Raw genomic sequence first — 18435 nt, 5'->3', positions numbered from 1 at the left:
CAGTGCCCAGCTTCCTAGGGTGGGTCTGACTGCTCTAACCCTGTGCCCCAGCACACACACACACACCTGTAGGCAGGCGAGCAACTGTGACCTGGAGAACAGACACCCAATGTAATGATCTCTCCGTCTGATGGGGGAGACAAAACTGTCCCGCTGAAGAAGAGATTCACAGAGAGACAAGGAGGACACCACCATACACCCACTCGGGACCACCATCATAAACAGACAGCCCTAAACAACAAGAAAGAACCCCAAAAAAACAGTTTCCCTAGTGAGTGCTACAGGAACCATGGAACAAAGCCAAGGGAACAGGCAGACAGAACCAGATAACCAGCCAGAGAAATGGTTAAGAGCACAGCTGACACAACCGGGGGACCTGCCAGAAACCCCACAGAAGGCTCGGCCAGAGGCAGGCAGATTTTCTGCTGGAGGAGGAACAGGCAGCGCAGGCAGCGGACCCACTGGCGACAGAGCCCGAGACACTGTCTGACACACGAGCAGAGGAGCTGCAGAGAAACGGATCGACACAAACAGGCACCCACCCAGACAAACAGCCAGAGCCACAGCCAGATGCGCAGTCAGGAAGTATCCACAGCACAGAGCACGCTGCCAGAGGCACCGTCAGACGCAGTCACACACCCTGCCAGACACACAGCCAGAGACACCGGCCGAGAAACGCTGCCAGATACACCCGGAGAAAGTGCCAGAGAGAGTGCAGACGCAGCAGCAAGCAGCAGCAACGGTGGGGGAACCTGGAGGTGGGTGTCAGCCTGTAGCAGCTGGGGGTGGCTGGGGTTGGGGGTGGGCCTCCTCTGCGGGAGAGCTCTTGCCTACCAGTCGCTACACTTGACCTCTCCAGGAAAGCCCCTCACCCGTATCTTCTTTCCTCCTCCTCCTCCCCTCCCACCCCCATCACAGCTACAGCCACAGCCACAAGTGCTCTGGGTGCACCTCCCTGGCACAGCTCTGCTGTTTCTATCCCGTGTGACCTTTACCACCCTTCTCAAGTTGGAGCTACTACTTGGCCTGGCTCATACGGAGGGAGCATGGCTATTTACTCATCTTCAGCTAACGCCCCCCTTCTCCAGGTCTAAGGGGCTAAGACAACGTCCTTAGTCCTAAGTCAGCCAGCAAGCCAGGAAGTGAACACAAAATTGTACGAATTCAGAGCTGCTGCTCAGTTCAGGAAAAGTGAGACAAGAGGCCACGGCAGGCAAACCTGCTCCCCCACCCCAGCCCTGTTGGTGGCCCTTAGATCCTCCCTTACCATCTGTGCCTTCTGTCAGTGCCTTTCTCCTCTCAGCCAGGGAGAGTCTCCATGCCAGGTCCACTGCCCACTACATGGGAGCAGCAACGGAAACCAGGCACGAGCAGAGTAGATGGCGGTTAGATCACAAACAGGATGGCCCCTTGCTCCCAGCTCCTTTCTGGTCTCAGTCAGGCGAGGGTGGAGAAGATGGCCAGGCACCCTTCACAGGGTGACTCAGGTGCACACAGACGTGCACACACACACACATGCACACACACACACACACACACACACACACACACACACACACTCGCATGCATGCATGCGCATGTGCTCTTAGGCCCCCATAGGGGGAGGGGAGGCTTCTTCATCAAAGTCGTCTCCATCAGCCCGATGAGTTACTGTAAGGGCCGGGCCCTGGGCCAACGGGGCTGCAGCCATGGGAGACGGGCGCTGCTGAGCACTAGCAAGTGCTGCAGAGAGTGGGGGTGGGGTGGCAAGACAGACACTACAGGGTCAGGGGCACCCAGAAAACGGAAAGACAAGGGGAGGGGGGACACCCAGAGGGACAAGGAGAGTCAGAGATAAAGGAGAAAGATGAGGCTTATAGGAGACACTCAAGGGCAGGAGAAGGGACAGCCCCAGAGAGAATGACAGACCATGGCAGCAGCTCCATGATTGCGGAGCACCACAGGGTGGACGGGAGAGAGGATGGTGGCTGATGTAGCAGCACTGACCCAGGCAGAGACCACAGCAGGGCGTTCCTGGGGCAGAAGTACTCTCCCAGCCATCCAGGAGCCTGGCTCCAAGGGGACAAGGGGACAAGGGCGCACTAGAACCCCACCCCTACCTGAGTACTCTGCAGAGCCAGAAATCCCCAGAACAGCTCTACTGCCCCCACTTCCTCCAAGTTCCAGCTGGACCCACTCCCCTAGCTCTGCAGGCCCTAGTTTACCTCACACCTCCCATCACAGGGCAAAGAGCATCTTTCCCAGGAATTTTCCAAGTCCACACCCCATGGCTGTGGGTTAGATTTAGAGGATAATTGCCAAAGAAGCCCAGATGAGGGCTATGCAAATGGGCCTGGTCAGTTGCAGAGTGAGATGGGAATAGAGGGGGGGCCTCACAAGCAAGAAAGGAGCCAAGACAGCCCTTCAGCACCAGGGCCTGGCACCTCTCCTGACATGAAACATTAGTATCAACTGTTACACACACGTGTGACTTGGCCACACAAATCTAGGGCCCCAACATCTTGCCTCAAAGTGGCACAGACACCACCACACAATAAGAACCCCCAGTAAAAATGACACAGTGACACCATTAAGAGTTACACGGAGGGATCTTGACAGTCACCACAAAGAATGATGCAGTGGGTGGCAGTCAAATATAATGATGTCTACCATCAGGGCAGTGACACCTGTTGACCTGTGACCAAGACCTCAAAGATGCAATGAGACCAATGGTTACAAAGAGTAACATTGATGGTGACATCAGCACAGTGACAAAGGGATATTGAGACTTAGTAACAGTCACACGGAAATAACACCTCTGTAGAGTCATATACCCAGAGAGGCCAGTCCTCTCCATCAGTAACAGCGACAAACACAATGGCAGGCTCCATCCACAGCCCACTGTGGAACCCAGCACCCAAGACCTCTCTCTGCCATAGCCATGTCCCATTGTCCTGCTTCCTCATCCCCCATCCCTCTAGGGAAGAACCTGAGAGGAAATGTGATTGTTGGACAGCCTCTACTGATTTCCTGCAGAATCAGAGGCAGCAGCTTATGCTGTGCAGGGATGACCAGCCAGATGAAGGGTGGGGGCTTTGAGCACCCCAGCTGGGTCTCAGCTGTAACTGTGAGCACTGACCTGCAATACTACGTTCTGAGGTTGCCAAAGTGAGCAGACGGTGGGGAAGTCTCAATCTGGCCTGGACAACCAATGAGTGGGAGGTTCGGTACAATGACCTCAAGCAAGGCTACTCCATCTCCAAGGTTGGGTTCTAAGGCCCCATCATTGGGACTGGGGGTGGGGCTGGATACTAGAGGGCATCTTGTCCAATGTGGGGTCCACAATTCCCCATTGCTAACAGGTTCTCTTGGCAATTCCAGGCTGCAGAATCTAACAATGAAGGGTGGGGAGGAAAGATGCCCTGTATCTTGGGGCTTCCTGCCTTTCCTCTCCCCCACAATAGCACCCAGAAAGGGCCCATCCCTGGGAGTGAAGCAAGAGCTCAGGACCGAGCAGTAGGAACAGAGAGGCCTTCAACCTGCAGAGGTGCCAAGTTGGAGTCAAGAAGAAACACACACACTTGGAGATTGAGAAAGTCAATGACACACAACAGGGTAGACACAGGCACAAGGAAAGGACAGTACTGACTGAGGTCAGCCTGCCGTAGGCAATCAGGGCCTGGCTGGAAGCTCCAGGCAGCGGGGAGGAGCTGAGGCTGAGGAGGTCCTTAGATCCCTGCAGGCCTAGACAGCCCGGACAGCGAGGGGGATGGGGACAGAGGCTTGAGTCCAAAGGCTGTGGATTGGGGGGATCCAGCTGAAGAGTGGGAGGCTGGCCCCTGGCAACTGGGCCAGCAGACCACCCCCAACCCAGGAAGACAGTAGGCCGGGTCAGGGGCTGAGACTAGTCACAAGGGCAGACTCCCACTCCCCCTGATGTCTCCCTGCCTCATTTCTCAGTCTCTTGTCCTTCCTGTCTCATCCCACCCCCAAGGCCAGACCTTCTTGTTCTCTAGCCCCTCAAGTGGCACAGTACTCAGACACTGTGTCTGAGTATAAGATTCAAGACTTTCCTCCTGCTGGGTCTCTAATTGCCACCCTCCCCAGAGGCAAGTCTCAATGCTCAGGGCAGAAGGATCTCACCCCAGCATAGGTCCTCCCCCCAGCCAAGAAGGGGGCAGCACAAGCTGAGCTCCAGTGGGAGAGACAGGCTGGGAGGAGCCAATGGGAATGGTCCCCCAGCTCTGAGCTGCTGGCTGAGGCTATGGAAAAGGAGGCGGCCCAATGTGTGTGAGGTGGAAGCGGGGTATCCGCACCTGCTGTTGTGACCTCCGCAGCCTGCATGTGCTGCAGGGGCCTGGTGGAGGGGGGGGGAGATGAGATTCTGATGGAATTTGGCAGCAGCCTGGACTTGGAGTGTTCAAAAACCCCCACCCCCAGCCTCTTGTACTACAGGGACCTTAAGATCAGCATATGTGTGCCCTACTGCACATGTGTGCAGGCATGTTGCTGGAGGGGAGCCTCAGGCCCTCCTACCTGCAGAGGTATCCTGTGAAGCTGGGAATCCATCCCACCAGCCCGCTGGAGGCCTGGCCTGCTCCACAGAGACCTTCACCAAGGGCCTGGGCTTGTGGATGCACATCAGGTGTGCCGTGCTCAGGCAGCCCTCTAGATGCAGAGGACCTAAGGTTCCTCCTACCTAACTCATCTGCTCCTGCCCCCTGAATAGAGAGCAAGAAAGGGCATATGTAAGTTTACATTCTCCCTTCGGATGCTTGGGCTCTGGATAGCCTCAGAATCTGAGGCATGAATGCCAAATCTCTCACCTTCCCCCCACTCCGCCAACACCAGTCCAGAAGCTCCTCCAGGTTCCAGAAGAATCAGGACTCCCTATAGAGCAAGAAAGACCCCTCCACCCACCAGTCAGATTAAGTCTTTGGGCAAACAGGTGCTGCCCCTCTTTGGAAGGACCAAATGCTGCAACAGGAGGAGGTCAGACTGCCAGAAAAACCTCAGGAAAGCTGGGGGTGAGCAGAGCAACAGTGCTAAATGACTTCCCTCTCCTGGGGCAGCAGCGGGGGTGGGAGCCATGGAAAGGCCAACAGCAGATGGAGGAGCTTGCAAGGCAGAGCCCACAACAGGACCAGAAGGATGGGCCCAATAGCTCATCAGATTTGGCAGCTGGGACAAAGGTCTGTGTCTCTAGGCATCTCCCACCACTCCAGCCCTGGCCCCATCACCACTCTGGTGCAGACACACAGAGACCCACACATGCAGGCTCTCTCTCACTCTCTCTTGCTCTCTCTCTCTCACACACACACATGAGAACGTGCACAAGTGCACTTTGTGGGGGGCGGGCAGCCATGCATGTGAGGCATTGGTTTGTGAAAAAAAGAAAAGAACTAAAGATGGTCTTTCTGACAGAGCTGAGTATGGGGAGCAGAGCTTGCACGGTTTCATGAACCACAGTGCTCTGTTCTCTCTGCCTCCTAACACGTGCACACGCTGCACACACTACTTCTAAGGAACCGTCTGGTCTGCTGGGCAAGAGCAAGCCATCTTTCCTCCGGCTTCCTCCCCTCTTCACAGGGGGAAGCTGAGCAATCTGTTCCTGATGGGAAAACACAGGCATGAGTGTGTGCTCACACTCACACACACACACACACTCACACATACACCCGGGACCCAGTGCTCTGAGGATGCACACACTTGAGCTTTCACTAGCACCCAGCAAATCTCGTTCCTAAGTCCCCTGTCCCAACATACACCACCCAGGCAGCTTCAACAGCCTTGCATATAGACATCCACTACTACAGGCTCCTGTACATTGGAGTGCACACACACACACACACACACACACACACACACACACACACATTACAGTTTCAATGACACACACACACAGAATAGTCACGGCCTCACATATGGATACCATTTCACACTCTGACTAGTCTGCCTTCCACAGACGCCACTGTACCCCTCCAGAAACAGAATCCCCCAGTCACCCTTGGCCTGTCACACCCCACACCCCCATACCCAGCAATGGGAAAGACCCCAGATCCATCCTCAGACCTCAGGTGGCCTAGCTGGGCTTAGAGGGAGGGGGGGAAAGTCCAAGGTGGCCTTAGACAGGAAGGAAAAGAGGAACTTTGCCAGTGCCTAGAAAGTAAAAAACCAGAGGCTAATTCCCCAGGCGGCTCCTTCTTCCCCTAACACTGCTTTCAACAGCATTAAGGTATGAAGGCAAATCCAGGCCAGGCAGCAGGGGTGAGGAAGCCCCTGGGTGAGAGATGATGGCTCTAGTAGCAGCAGGAGCCAGAGAGCCTTGAAATCAGCCCACTTCCAAGGACCCTTCTCCAGTATGAGGAGGACAGGCAACAGATCCCCTCAAACAACCCTGTGCTGTGTGACCCCAGGCCTCTCAGAAGCCTCTCTGTGTCCACCACCATCCATAGGATGTCCAGATGTCAACACTGGCTCTGAACAGGCAGGGGAGAAGAAAGAGGTGGAGCTTTGACTCCAATATCCCCTCCAGCCCCTGCCAAAGCCCTGTCATCACTGTCAGGCCCAAAGAGAGGTAGCGATAGATGCCCAACAACAGGCCGGCAGACAGGAGAAGAGCAGGTGGAGAGGAGGCTCCCCTAAATTGAGCACAGAGGCCAAGGGTCCCAAAGTGTCCCGGAGCCCTTGAGCCCTGCCCTGCTCCTTCCAGGCTCCCAGGCTGAGTGGGCCTTTCCAGGGAGACTGGAATCCAAGCTGGGCTGACATGGGAACAACACTTGCCATTCCAGGTGGAGCCCTCCCGCCCCAGCACCCCGCATCCTAAGAGAAGCCCTGATGTGTGTGGCTGGGTGGAAGCCAAACATGTGAACAAACACCAGGCAGCGGATCTAAGGAAGTCAGGCAGGGACAGCCCCACCATACCAGGGGACAGTGACTTACAGAAAGCAGGCATGCAAGGAGACAAAACAGAATAGGAAGTTAAAAGAAGCCAGGTGACAGGACCCCAGTGGAGGTAGGCTGTGGAGCCCACTGCACCTGGGCAGGCAGTGGGAACTCAGTTAGCTACAAGGTGTGGACTGATGAGGCTAGCAAGAGGCCCACTGGATGTGAAAAGGGAAAGATAGCAGAGCTCATCCCTTCAGCCCCCTGTCTAGATGTCCCTCCTACACCCACCCAGGGAGGGGTCTCCCATTCCCCACAGACCCCTCCCATGTCAGAGGCCTGGTTCCACCGCTGCCAAGGGGCCCAGGGACCTCAGGAAGTCCCAGTCCCTCCCACCGGCTGCAGAGGCAGAGGGGCTGGAGAGAGAGAGAGAGAGAAAAAGAGAGAGAGAGAGAGCGCGCGAGCTTGGCAGAGGGAGCAAGCCGAGCAGCCGCGGGGGGCGGGGGCCGAGGAAGGAGCGGGAAGCGCCGAGGCGGGTGAGCGGGGCGTCTGTGGGCGGTGGCGGCGGGGGTGACAAGTCTCCTGGCCCTGCGACCACGCGGCCACTGACCTGGGTCCCCGCACAGGCGCCCCGTCGGTGCCTCCGGCGCTCCGTGGATCCGCCTGGCCGTCCGCAGGCATCGGATGCCCGGGGGCTCGGGGGCGGGGGGCTGGGGCCGGAGCAGCCCCTACCCCCACCCCCACCGAGAGAGTCCCGGGTGGGCAGGCAAGGGGCCGGGCCCGACCGTGAGCGACGCGGGCCGAGCCTCGGGCGAAGCGGCGAGTGGGCCGGGAGGAGGGGAGGAAGGAGCGCGCCGCGAGCGAGCGAACGAGCGAGCAGAGCGAGCGGAGCTAGTGAGCCGAGGGAGCGAGTGAGGGACGGCATGCAGTGAGGTCATCCTTTGAATCTAATTGTCTGAGTCAGGAGGAGATGTGGCACTTGATGTTGGGGGAGGGGCGAGGGAAGGGACCCTCCGGCTCCCGGTTCGAGCCCAGTCTCACACCCACGGGTGGCCAGGGCTTCCCTCCCCCGCCCAAGGTGAAGTTGCACAGAGTCAACACCTCAAACTCCACCTCCCCCCGCCCCCCCGCAGATGACTGCCAGTCTCAGGGGCTGACCCCGGCCGCCTGGGGGTATCAGCCAGCGGTGCGACCCTGTCTCTGCACCCTGGGGCAATGGGGACTCTCCTCTCCCCCCCTAGGCCTGGTTGCCTTCCTGAAGTTTTGGGATACCCAGGCCTCCAACCCCCCTCTGAGAATAAAGGGAGAGCTTCAAGTGGCCTTCCAGGTCCGCCCCCCCCCCCCCCCAAGCACGGGATAAGCGAGGGCTACCCCTTTTCCCACCCCCCACCAAGTCTCAGTTGCTTCCTGTACTGGGGATTTAGACCTGCCCTCAAAGAATGATAGAGTAATGCCCTCCGGGGTAAGGGGTGTGGGGGTGAAGGAATGAGGACCTCCAGGCAAGCTGGAGGTCTCCTCTCATTCTGCATGGCCAAGCTTCCTCTTCAAGACCAACACGCGCCAGGCCAGACTCCTGGAGTCCCTGGGGACTGCCCAAGTGACCAGGCTGCCCTGACGGGCCCTGGGCCTGACAGGTGTGCTCCCGCATGCCCAGGTACCCCCAACCGACCTCTGCCCCAGCAGTGGGAAGGGGGCATGAGGCAGCAAGGGATGCTCACACCAAGGACCACACACCCCTCCCCTTGCCCCCATGGGGGAGGGGTGATAAATATTTCAGGGGCTTTTAGCTCAGAGGGGCTGAAGTTGGGGGAGGGAGGGGGATCCATGCTGCCTGATTAATGGGGTTACGGCATGGATCAATCCGCCCGCCGCTCCCTCCTCCCTCCTCCTCCCTCCCTCCCTCCGCCTAATGCGCTTTATCAGGAGACGCTTTTCTGACTTGGCAGCATCGGGCGTTTTAAATAGACCCATTTAGAGCTAGGGTTGGGGGAGAGAGGGGGGTTGGAGGGAGACAACAGAGACTGAGACAGGCTGGGAGACAGAGACGAACCGGAAGAGAGAGACCCAGGAGGAGGCAGAGACAGAGGGACGGAGGCTGAGGGGGCGAGGAGCTGAAGCCATCAGAAGGAGAGGCGGAGGCCAGGCAAGCAGCGGGATATGCCCAGAGCTTCTCAGCAAGGGCCGAGCACTAGCTTGGGAGACAGCAGGTATCTTTTATTTCTAAAAACAGTTTTTTCATCCACTTTGTTAAATTAAAAAGCTGGGTTTTTTTCTGTTGTTGTTTTGTTTTGTTTTAATATAGTGGGGCTGGAGGTGCTGCCAGGGGAGGATGGATAAAACAGCCAAGTCCTCCCTCCCGAGCCTCCTCTTCCGAGGGCCCCCCACAGAAGCCATCTCAGTCCCAAGCCCCTGAGGTGTTCTCCAGCTGCCCTGCTCTCTGCGTTCCTCTGAGCTCCCCAGGGACAGGGTCAGGGCATCTGAGCTACTGTTCACTGGCAGGAAGTCCTTCCTGCTGTCTGGTCCCCATCCCTCTTGCTGCAGAATCATTCTCTTTCCTTGTCCTGGCCTCACTTCTCCAGCCCTCTGTCCCAGCTCCCTACAGAATTCCCAATTAAAGGGGAGGATTAGGTGACCTCACAGCTCAGCAACCCACTTTCCTCACAAGCCATCAGACTCCCCTGAGGTGTGCCTCTTGTGCATCCCCTAGCCCTCACACTAACCCGAACCTCTGGCAGACAGCCCACTCTGTGCCCTTGGATCCTCAGGCGACCATGAGGTGGAAAGCTCAACCCTCCACCTCACACCTTTCTTTCTCCTCTCCTGGGCCCCAACTCCATCTTAAGCCCTTTTGATGGCCAAGTGCTAGCCAGGGGTATACTACTGCAGTCTCTGTAACACCCCAGTCCTAGTTCCGAAGGGTTAGTGCCCCCCCACCACAGGGCCCCCAGGCCAGGAAAATGGCCAGTCTGTTTGGGAGCAGAGATGAAAAGCCCTGCGGCCTTTGTGGGCCTCTGGCGGGTTTTGGACAATAGACCCTTCCGTTCCGCTCCAGTGCCTCGATTCCTTGGATGCCCCCACCCCCGGGCTGCCAATCCAGGGGCCTTGCCTGGCCTGAATGAGAGACTGGGAGAGTCAGGCTCAGCCCTGCAGCTGGCCCCAGAAGATTCTGGACCTTCTGACCCCCTATCCCATCTCCTCCAAGCCCAGCTGCTCCCCCAATCAAGCCAGAGAACTGTTTTGGGGACAGAGAGGGAAGCTGAGGACACTAAAATGGAAACATATTCGTAACATCTGGGATTCAGCCCTGTTCATCCTACAACTCTGATTCCTGTCTCAGTTCTGCCCTTGTCTGTGTGACCATGGGTAAGTCTCTTCCCTTCTCTGGACCTGTCATAGGGACATTAAAAAAAGACCCAGCCAGGCTGACACTAAAACCTCAGGAGAAGGAACAACTGGACAGAAGGACGGGACCTCAGGACAGGCATTTGGGGCAAACATTTAGTTGCCACTTAGCATGCCCACATCCTGGACAACAGTGCCTGGTTCAAATCCCAGCTACTCTACTTCTGAAAGCACACCCTGGGAGACGGCACTTGCTAGGCTCAAGTACTTGGATCCCTGCCACCCCTGTGGGAGACCAGGATTAATTTCTTGGCTCCTGGTTTTGGTCTGGTTCAGCCTAGGCTGTTGCAGGCATCTGGGAAGGGAACCAGTGAAGGGAAGATCCTTTTCCGTCTGTTTCTTTGTATAGCTCTTTCTCCATGTCTTTCAAGAAAAATAAATAAATAAATATAATTGTTTTTGAAAGTACGGCATGCTCTTGGGTCCTCTTCAATCACACCCCCACACCTACAGCCCCAGGGTAGCTGTCTTTTACCTACCTCTTCACCACTGGCTGCACCAAGTGCATCAATGCCCTCCTCCTCCTCTTCCTCCTCCTCCAGGCCAAACTCTTCCTGGGACTTCCAAAACCAAGGGGACAGGAGGATGTGCCAAGGCTGGATTCTAGAAGGGCAAAGGGTACAAATCAGAGGTCACAGAGGAGCCACGATCCTCAGTCCAAGTCAAAGCTCGTTTCAGACTCACAACCACACTGTGAGAAGAGGATACCGAAGCAGGCAGTACATGAATGTTAGAGCAACACAGACTTCCTGCAGCATCTCGCCACGAACCTCATCTGTGGAACCACTGGAACAAAGGGGAAGCCAGGAGACCGAGGCTTGACACCACCCAAAGACAACTCCAAACCCTCACACAACCAGTTGTCAGACGCGGTGCCCCCACGGCATACACATTTTGTATACACACAGAGAAAAATGTCACAGCATGACATCCACATTCAGCATCATAGCATGCTCTCCCTTGACATTATTATCCTGAGCATCTGCCAGGTGCCAGGAAATGTGCTGGGCACTTCACATGCATTACTTCATGTAATCTTCATGACTTCTCCACGAAATAGGTACCCAATAGTCTTCCCATTTGACAGTTAAGAAAACAAAGATTCAAAGAGGATAAGTCATTTGTCCAAGACCCTAGAGCTGATCAAGTACAGAGCCTAGATGGAAGTCCATATCTAGCTCCCAAATTCTCCAGCTACAACAGCCTGCCTTGGCAGATGTCTCACCCACCTGCACAGGGCCTTTGCCAACTGAAATAGTAGACTGCTAGCACTCGTTCCAGGCCCTTGATCAGCTCTCATAACCATTTACCTTACAGTTTGCTATGGCATCTTCACAACCACCTCTGGAGGTAATCCAGTGTTCATCTGTTTTATGGATGAGGAAACCAAAACAGCTTGTCCAAAGCTACACAAGTTATAGTTAGGAAGGGGGTTAGCACTGAAACAAGGGCTGTCCTGAAAAATAACACTCATCAGACTCCTCACCTCCTGCAAGTCTCCAGGACATCCTCCGGCTCCAGGGGCCCTCCCCCAAAGCAGGTCCCAAGGGCATCTGGCAAATGTGTGAGTAGGCGCTTACATGTGTACACAGGAGACACGGACTCCGCATCACCCAGTCCTGCCCAGGTGGCAAGATCCAGAATTAACCTGTTAGAACCAAGCTGGCTGACACATCCAGACGGGCCCGAAAAGAGGAAGACAGAAGGATAGAGAGAGATGGAGAGATACACATCAAGGCACAGGATGACAGAAATCATCAGGAAGGGAAACCATAAAGGCAGGGGTGGGCAGCTGGTCTATAAGAACAGATCTACCCCAAGATGCACAGACACAGGTAGTCCCATCTGACCTTGGCAAGCAAGGCTCGGGCTGTGGCATGTGTATGTGTGCATGTGTGTTGGGGGAAGCATGCAGAGTCTGTATCGCTACGTACATTACACCAGCTGCTTCCAGCAATTTCATCTGATTAATAATAAATGTCCCGTAATTACAGCCGCTCCCCGAGTCCTTCTTCCTGTTTTGTGTCAGCTGCCGCCAGACTAGCCCCCCATGGACCTTACGGCCCCTTCCATCCTCACCTGCTGCCTTCTAGGAGGTTGACAGATTGTGAGCCAATGGAGGAGGCCAAAATCCCAGTCTGAGCCGGGATACCCCGTGTCTCTATTTTGGATTAACCCTGCCCAAGCCAAGGTCAGCTCACTTAGATCTCAACCCAGAGTTCTCTCCCCTGTTAACCAGCTGTAACTGTGACTCCTGACATGGCCCAGGGGCCTAGGTCCAGATGCAGGGAGATGAACCTGCCTTGCTCACTCTTCTCCTCTCACTGGCTGCTGCAAGAAATCTCCAGCCATAAATGTCACCTAGCCTTGGAACCCCAGAGACTCAAAGGGGGGAAGGGTCTCCACTTCATCCTTCTGATCCCAGGAAGCTTGTGGTCCTTCCTACTTTTACACTCTCGAGCCCTGGACACTGGATGGCCCCGCCTTTTCATTCCTGAGCCACCCCCCAGGTTCAGCTCCGTCCAGCCCTCCCACCCTAGCACTCCAAGGCAGCTCTATCAGAATCAGCTGCGGGTTTGCGCTGATCTGTTTCTAATCGCTGGGGCCTGGTTCACGCTTGCACCCCCCCCACCCCCAATATTGATTCCATTATTTGGAGAGTCATTGACGTCAGGGGCCTGGATGGGTGCCAAAACCGCCTTCTCTCCAGGCCTGGGCCGGGGCCCAGCCAGCCCCCCACCCGCATCCCACGATTTCATGGAGGGGCCCACAAAGGTCAGCTTGCAGGCCAAGGTCATGTGGCATCTGCCCTCTGAGTCTTGGTCTCTCTGGCCTTTTTGGGACCACCGTGCAGCTCCCTTCCTTTGGGGCAGGGGGTCTTACACAAAGGCCTGAGAATCAGGAGTGAGATGGGGGCCACTACAAAAGGGGCTTGGAATTCCGGCTGCAAGGAAGGGCTCTGAGGAGACAGGGCTGGGCCTGCAGTGTAGAAAAGGGGACTTAGGGGAGGTTTTGTTCTCTTTGCCACACACTTCTCAGGGACATCCTGAAGCTGGACTGAAAGGGCTCCTACTGAAGGGCTTGACTTGTAGGATTGATATGGGGACATCTTGCCAAACCGGAAGAAGGAAATGTTCTGCAGCATGGAGTAACGTTACCACAAATGTTGCTGTAATATGACTGACACCACGGAAGTGACTCTTCTCTCAGCCCTGCTTCCTCAGTTTCCCCAGGCTCACATGCGCTCCCAGTCTCTTCCAGCTCCTGGTGCATCTATGTGTCTCTTAGCCTCTGTCCCTCCAAGATGCAGCCACTGCTGCATTTACCCACATTTACTACTGGGCAGGACAGAGTATTTTTAGGATCTGAACCCCACGTTCTCAGCCAGTCATTAATAACCGCAGCAGCTACAGAGCCTCGGAGATGGGCAGCATTCCCTCGGCTACAGACCAAGGGACCAAGCCAAGGGACAGCAAGGGTCCCACGCACAGCTACCTGGGGAATAAAGGCTCACGCCACCTGCTGCAAAAGCCTGCAGCTGCGAGATGCCAGTGACCTCTGACCTCTGTCAGAGATTCTAGATGATAGCCCTGTCCCAGTCTGCTCTCATCTAAACCTTCTCCAAGGAAGACTCTTACCCCTGCACCTTAGTGGAGGGAAGTGATTCCTGTAGTCTGATCTGCATACCACTCAGGGGTGTATAACCAGGGCATGGTGGGTCTCAAGCCACAAACCCAGAAGTGTTTCCTTGTCCTGTGTGTAATGCTCAGAATCTCCTGACTACCCTGCTCAGGGCAGGCAGACAGGGACACAGGCATGCCCAAAAGGAGACAGGAGAGAAAAAGAAGTGTAATTCCCTCAACATTCCCCTCTTGCTGTATACCAAGCATGTGCCAGAGACAGGGGCACAGGGGTAACCAAGGCAGACCCAGGCCCTGGTTGCCACAGGGCTTGGAAGAAATTACTCTGCAATACTATTGTCTGTCACACAGGGCCTATTCTAATAGGCAGGACATGCTGTAGCGTTCTGACTGCCCTGGGTCTAAAAAACCCATCCCCTCACAAAAGTGGGGACTCTTTGGCCCATCCCTGAACCCCAGACAGACCCCTGCTCTGCCTATAACTCACCACCAGTCTAACTTCAATCCCTCCTCCTGCAGCTCCGGAGCCCCAGCCTCTGGGAACTGGCCCCTGGTAGCAGCAGGGTCTGACTTGCTCCCCCACCTCTGCTTTAGCTTTTCTTTCCACTGCTGTTGTCAGGGCTCTGGGCTCTGGTGAACTCCAACCCAGCACAGCCCTGTGCTCCTGGGCTCTCTTTGCCCTCTGCAGAGGTACAGCAGGAGGATGACCTCAGCACTCTCCACCCACAGGGACCACTTGCCTCCCCAGCCCTCCCCACAGGAAGCTGGGAGCCGGTTGCGGGTGTGGTCACCCAGGGCCACAGGAGTTTACACAGCTGAGGTCTTCCTCACTCCCTCACCCCATGGTGGGTCTGTAGGAGGGGTCAGCTCTCTCTTCTCAGCTTCCTTGCTCTCCAGGACCCCCCAAACCAGGCACACATGGTCCCCCCACCAACCCATCTGCATTTCAAAGAAAATCCACTCCATATGTTTCCGATTCATTTACACTTCAACTCGCCATGGGGGGGCAGAGAGCAGGGCGCCTTGCCTCCCCAAGCCCCCTACCCCCATAGGGGGACTGCAGAGCATGTGTCCCCTTCAGGGACTGAGAACAGCTCCAGCCCAGGCAACTCAGCACTGGGAGGACCATGGTAAGGGGACAGTGTGTACCTGCCACGGCCCCACCCACTGGTCTCCCCTAAAGGATGGCTTTGTCTCCATGACAGGTGGAGGCCCAGGGCTGACTGCAGCCTAACCCCCATCCCCACCCATGGGCTACTGCTTGAAGGGAGCAGAACGGGGAACCTTGAGCATGCACATGAGACAGAATAAGGAAACACTGTGGGCGAGAACTTAACAGGTCCCTTAGCCCTCTCCAGACTAGGCAGAGAAGAGACAGGGGGTCCACTCCAGTCTACCTTCTCTCCACAGATCTGGGGCTTCCATCTCTCTTACAGCCCCAGATTCAGTACTCTGGAGTGATCACTGGAGCCAGGGCAGCCTTCATAGCTTCCCTCACCCTAAGGATGGCCTCCTGCTGGGAGGAGATGCTCTAGGAGGACATGAATCTTCTTTCCCTACACCTGGCCCTCCATGCTACAGAAAGTGTCCACAAATCTGTAGGGGGGGGATGTGCATGTCTGTAGCACATGGAAGACTCTAAGGGCTCATGTCATCAACAACCTACCTAGATCTTTCCACCAGCAGCCCAGCCTCCTTGTGCAAGGCAAGTCAGGGAGAGCCTGAGTGAGGGGCGTGACCGGTGTGTATCCCCGCCCCCAACTTTGGAGGAGGTAGGTCTCTATTCCTTATCTGATATCCTGAGTGTGGGTCTTAACCCAAGCCTGGGGATGAAAGTGTGAGTTTACCTCAAGTGCCAAGCGGCAGTGTCATCTGATGTAAATGTGAGTACCAGGGCTGAGGGGGGAAGAGCAGGAGCCCCTCTGAGTCCCTGTACCCCTTTAAAGCTCCAGTGTAGGCCTGGCCTTAGGACATTTTGAGTGTAAGCTGAGGTGTGACTCCCGGGGCCTTTTCTGTCTGTGGGCTCCCAGGCACCCCTTCAATGATCCCAGGATGGAGATGAGCCCGAGTCTTCATGTGAGCCAGGGAATTAGTTCTGGGATCCAGTGTGAATCAGAGTGGGAGCTGCAGTGTCTTGCATGAGTCTGAGGTGGTCTAAGTGAGAGCTCTAGGTTCCCCAGGGGAACCTGACCCCCAATATTGCCACATGAATCTAAGTATGAGCCCTAAGATCCTGGTATGAATCTGAGTGAGTTACAGGGTCCCTGTTGAATCTGTACATGAACTCCAGCAAGGAATCTAACTGGGAGTGCCCGTTCTGTAACAGAAGTGTGAGTCTGACAAGAGCCCCCATGTGCCTTGTGAATCCTAAAGGCTCCCATGGAGGTCTGGGTGTGAGTACCTAGTCTTTCTGTGACCCAAGTGTGAGTCCTAGGACCACAGGGAGATTCTGCGCATGAACTCTAAGCCTCAGTCTAAATTGATGAGCTAACGGGGTAGAAATGTGAGCCTGCCTGCTTCCAGGGTGAGCCTGTACAAACCTCAGGACTGCAGGAACCCCAGTGTCTAAGCGTGACTGAGTGGCAGTCCCGCTCTTCTATCACCCTGAGTGTGAGCCCACGGGAGTGTGCATCCTGAGCCCCCAGAATGAGTTGAAGTGTCCCAGTGTGAATCTGAGTGTGACTTCCGGAGCCCGCTTCGAGTGAACTTTAAGCTCCCACTTTTCTGCAGGCTCAGGGATTCAGCCAGAGTGAGAGCTCCACCCAACCAATCCTGATCAGGAGCCCCAGGAGCCAGCTGAGAGGGTTTGTGTGGATTGTGACAGTACAGAGCTGCAGACACAGACCCTCCACGACTCCCCAAATCTGCCATCCCTAGGAGTATCTAGTTGGAGAAACCCCACCCCCACCCACCATGCAATGGCACACCATCACACTCAATGTTAGACACACAAGAACACATCCAGTGTCTGGGACACACAATTGCAAAGGCACAAGCACACCTAGCATTTCGGATGCTTACCAACTGAGTGTCACTCGAGTGACACAGACCCAACAAATGCGCCAACATCACAGGCAAAAGAACTTACGCTCCAGACACACTCCCACAACGGCATGCAGACACACACAGGGTTGCAGACAAGCTGCCAGTCACACAGACACACACAGATGCTCCTCAAAGAGAGAGACGAGATGGAAAGAGAAAGAAAATCCTGAATTTTCAACAAGGCGTGAAATAGTCCTGCTCGCCTGAAGCTACTGAGGGGGGGAGGGGGCCACGGGGAGCGAACAGGCAAGCAAGCAAGACGCTGGAGGAGAGAGGCTCAGAAGAGGAGAGGCGAGAGGAGCCGAGCTGGAGAAGTGTCCGTCTGGTGACCTCCCTGGGGCCCAGCCTCCGGGCGCGGGGAGACACACTACTTGTAGGGACATAGAGACACCCAGGCTGGCTAGGCTCCCCGAGAGCCGCACTAGAGGAGAAAGCCACGGGCACACTCACAAAGAGACACTTGGGAAGGTATCACAGGCGGACTTACACAAACCAGGACTTAAGAGTCACACTCTCTGGAGGAGAGTCGTGGCGTGGAGATACATCCAGGTGGACCCACGAGAAAAACCCAGGCAGGCTCATGCCGACACACACACACGCGTATTCACACGGACACACATGCACTGGCAGACGCAACGGTCCGTGCACACCCTGGAGCGCTTTGAAGTCCAGATTTCTGCTCAGGAAAGAGCCACCGTTGGGCGTATAGGGGGACCCCCACTGCGACCACCCCCTCTTCCCGCCCCGAGCCCAGGAATTTTCCCAGACCCTGCGCGGTGCGGTTAAGGGGTGAAGAGAACAGGAACACTAGGACTAGCCTACCGGCCACCTCCCTCCAACCGATTGTCCGGCCCCACCACCACCACCACCACGCCCAACCTCTGGCGCGCCCAGACGTGGGGGGTCGCTTCTCCTGCGCCCCAGCCCCCCGAGTTTGCTGGCAAAGTTTCTCGTGAACTTTCCTGTCTCCCCCGGCTGCAGGCCCACGCGTGTCCCCTCACTCTTCCCGTGTGCACGAGGGCCGCGGGTCTGTCGGTCCACCAGGGTTCGGGAGTCCGGCCGCGCGCGGTCCGCCACGGGGGTACTCACCGCGCCCTCGGGCCACCCGGGCTCCGCGCCGCGCCCTTCGATCGACCGCCCCAGGCAGGGAACGAGGCAGGGAGCGCGGAGCTCGCACCGCTGGCGGATCCCACAGCCGAGCCCCGCGCCGCGCCGGCTGGAGCCGCCGCCTCCGCTGCCGCTGCCGCCGCCCGCTCTGCACCGGCTCCTCGGCGCTCGGCGGCTTTAACCCCCCCATCCTCCTCCCTCCCTCGCGCGCTCCCTCCCTCCTTCCCTCGCCCATGTGACCGCGGGCGCCCGCTCGGCCGCGCGCGCCCTCGTTCCCCTCCCCCTCTTGCCTTGTCTCCCCGCGCCTTCGCGGCCGCGCGCCACGACCCCTCCCCGCCACGGCCCCCGCGCGCCCCCGCCTTGGCAGGCCCGCGAG

General features: G+C 56.6%; 1 protein-coding gene across 2 annotated transcripts in view; it reads right to left on the bottom strand.

The window, feature by feature from the left end:
• Positions 1 to 18211, bottom strand: part of CNTFR (ciliary neurotrophic factor receptor) — a 37117-nt gene extending 18906 nt beyond the window's left edge. Inside the window, exons 1-2 of one of the 2 annotated variants that reach the window (XM_040962928.1) lie at positions 18042 to 18211; positions 10746 to 10869 (exon numbers count right to left, since the gene is read on the bottom strand). The gene's annotated coding sequence lies outside the window, so the exon portion shown is untranslated. The remainder of the gene's footprint in view (positions 1 to 10745; positions 10870 to 18041) is intronic. The other variant, XM_040962927.1, reaches the window with a different exon arrangement.
• Positions 18212 to 18435: the final 224 nt, after the last annotated feature.

The sequence above is a fragment of the Ochotona curzoniae genome, unplaced genomic scaffold (assembly GCF_017591425.1).
Source record: "Ochotona curzoniae isolate NIBS_2020 unplaced genomic scaffold, NIBS_Ocur_1.0 scaffold_3208, whole genome shotgun sequence".
Classification (NCBI taxonomy): Eukaryota; Metazoa; Chordata; class Mammalia; order Lagomorpha; family Ochotonidae; genus Ochotona; species Ochotona curzoniae.
This window is presented reverse-complemented; position numbering and strand designations above follow the sequence as displayed.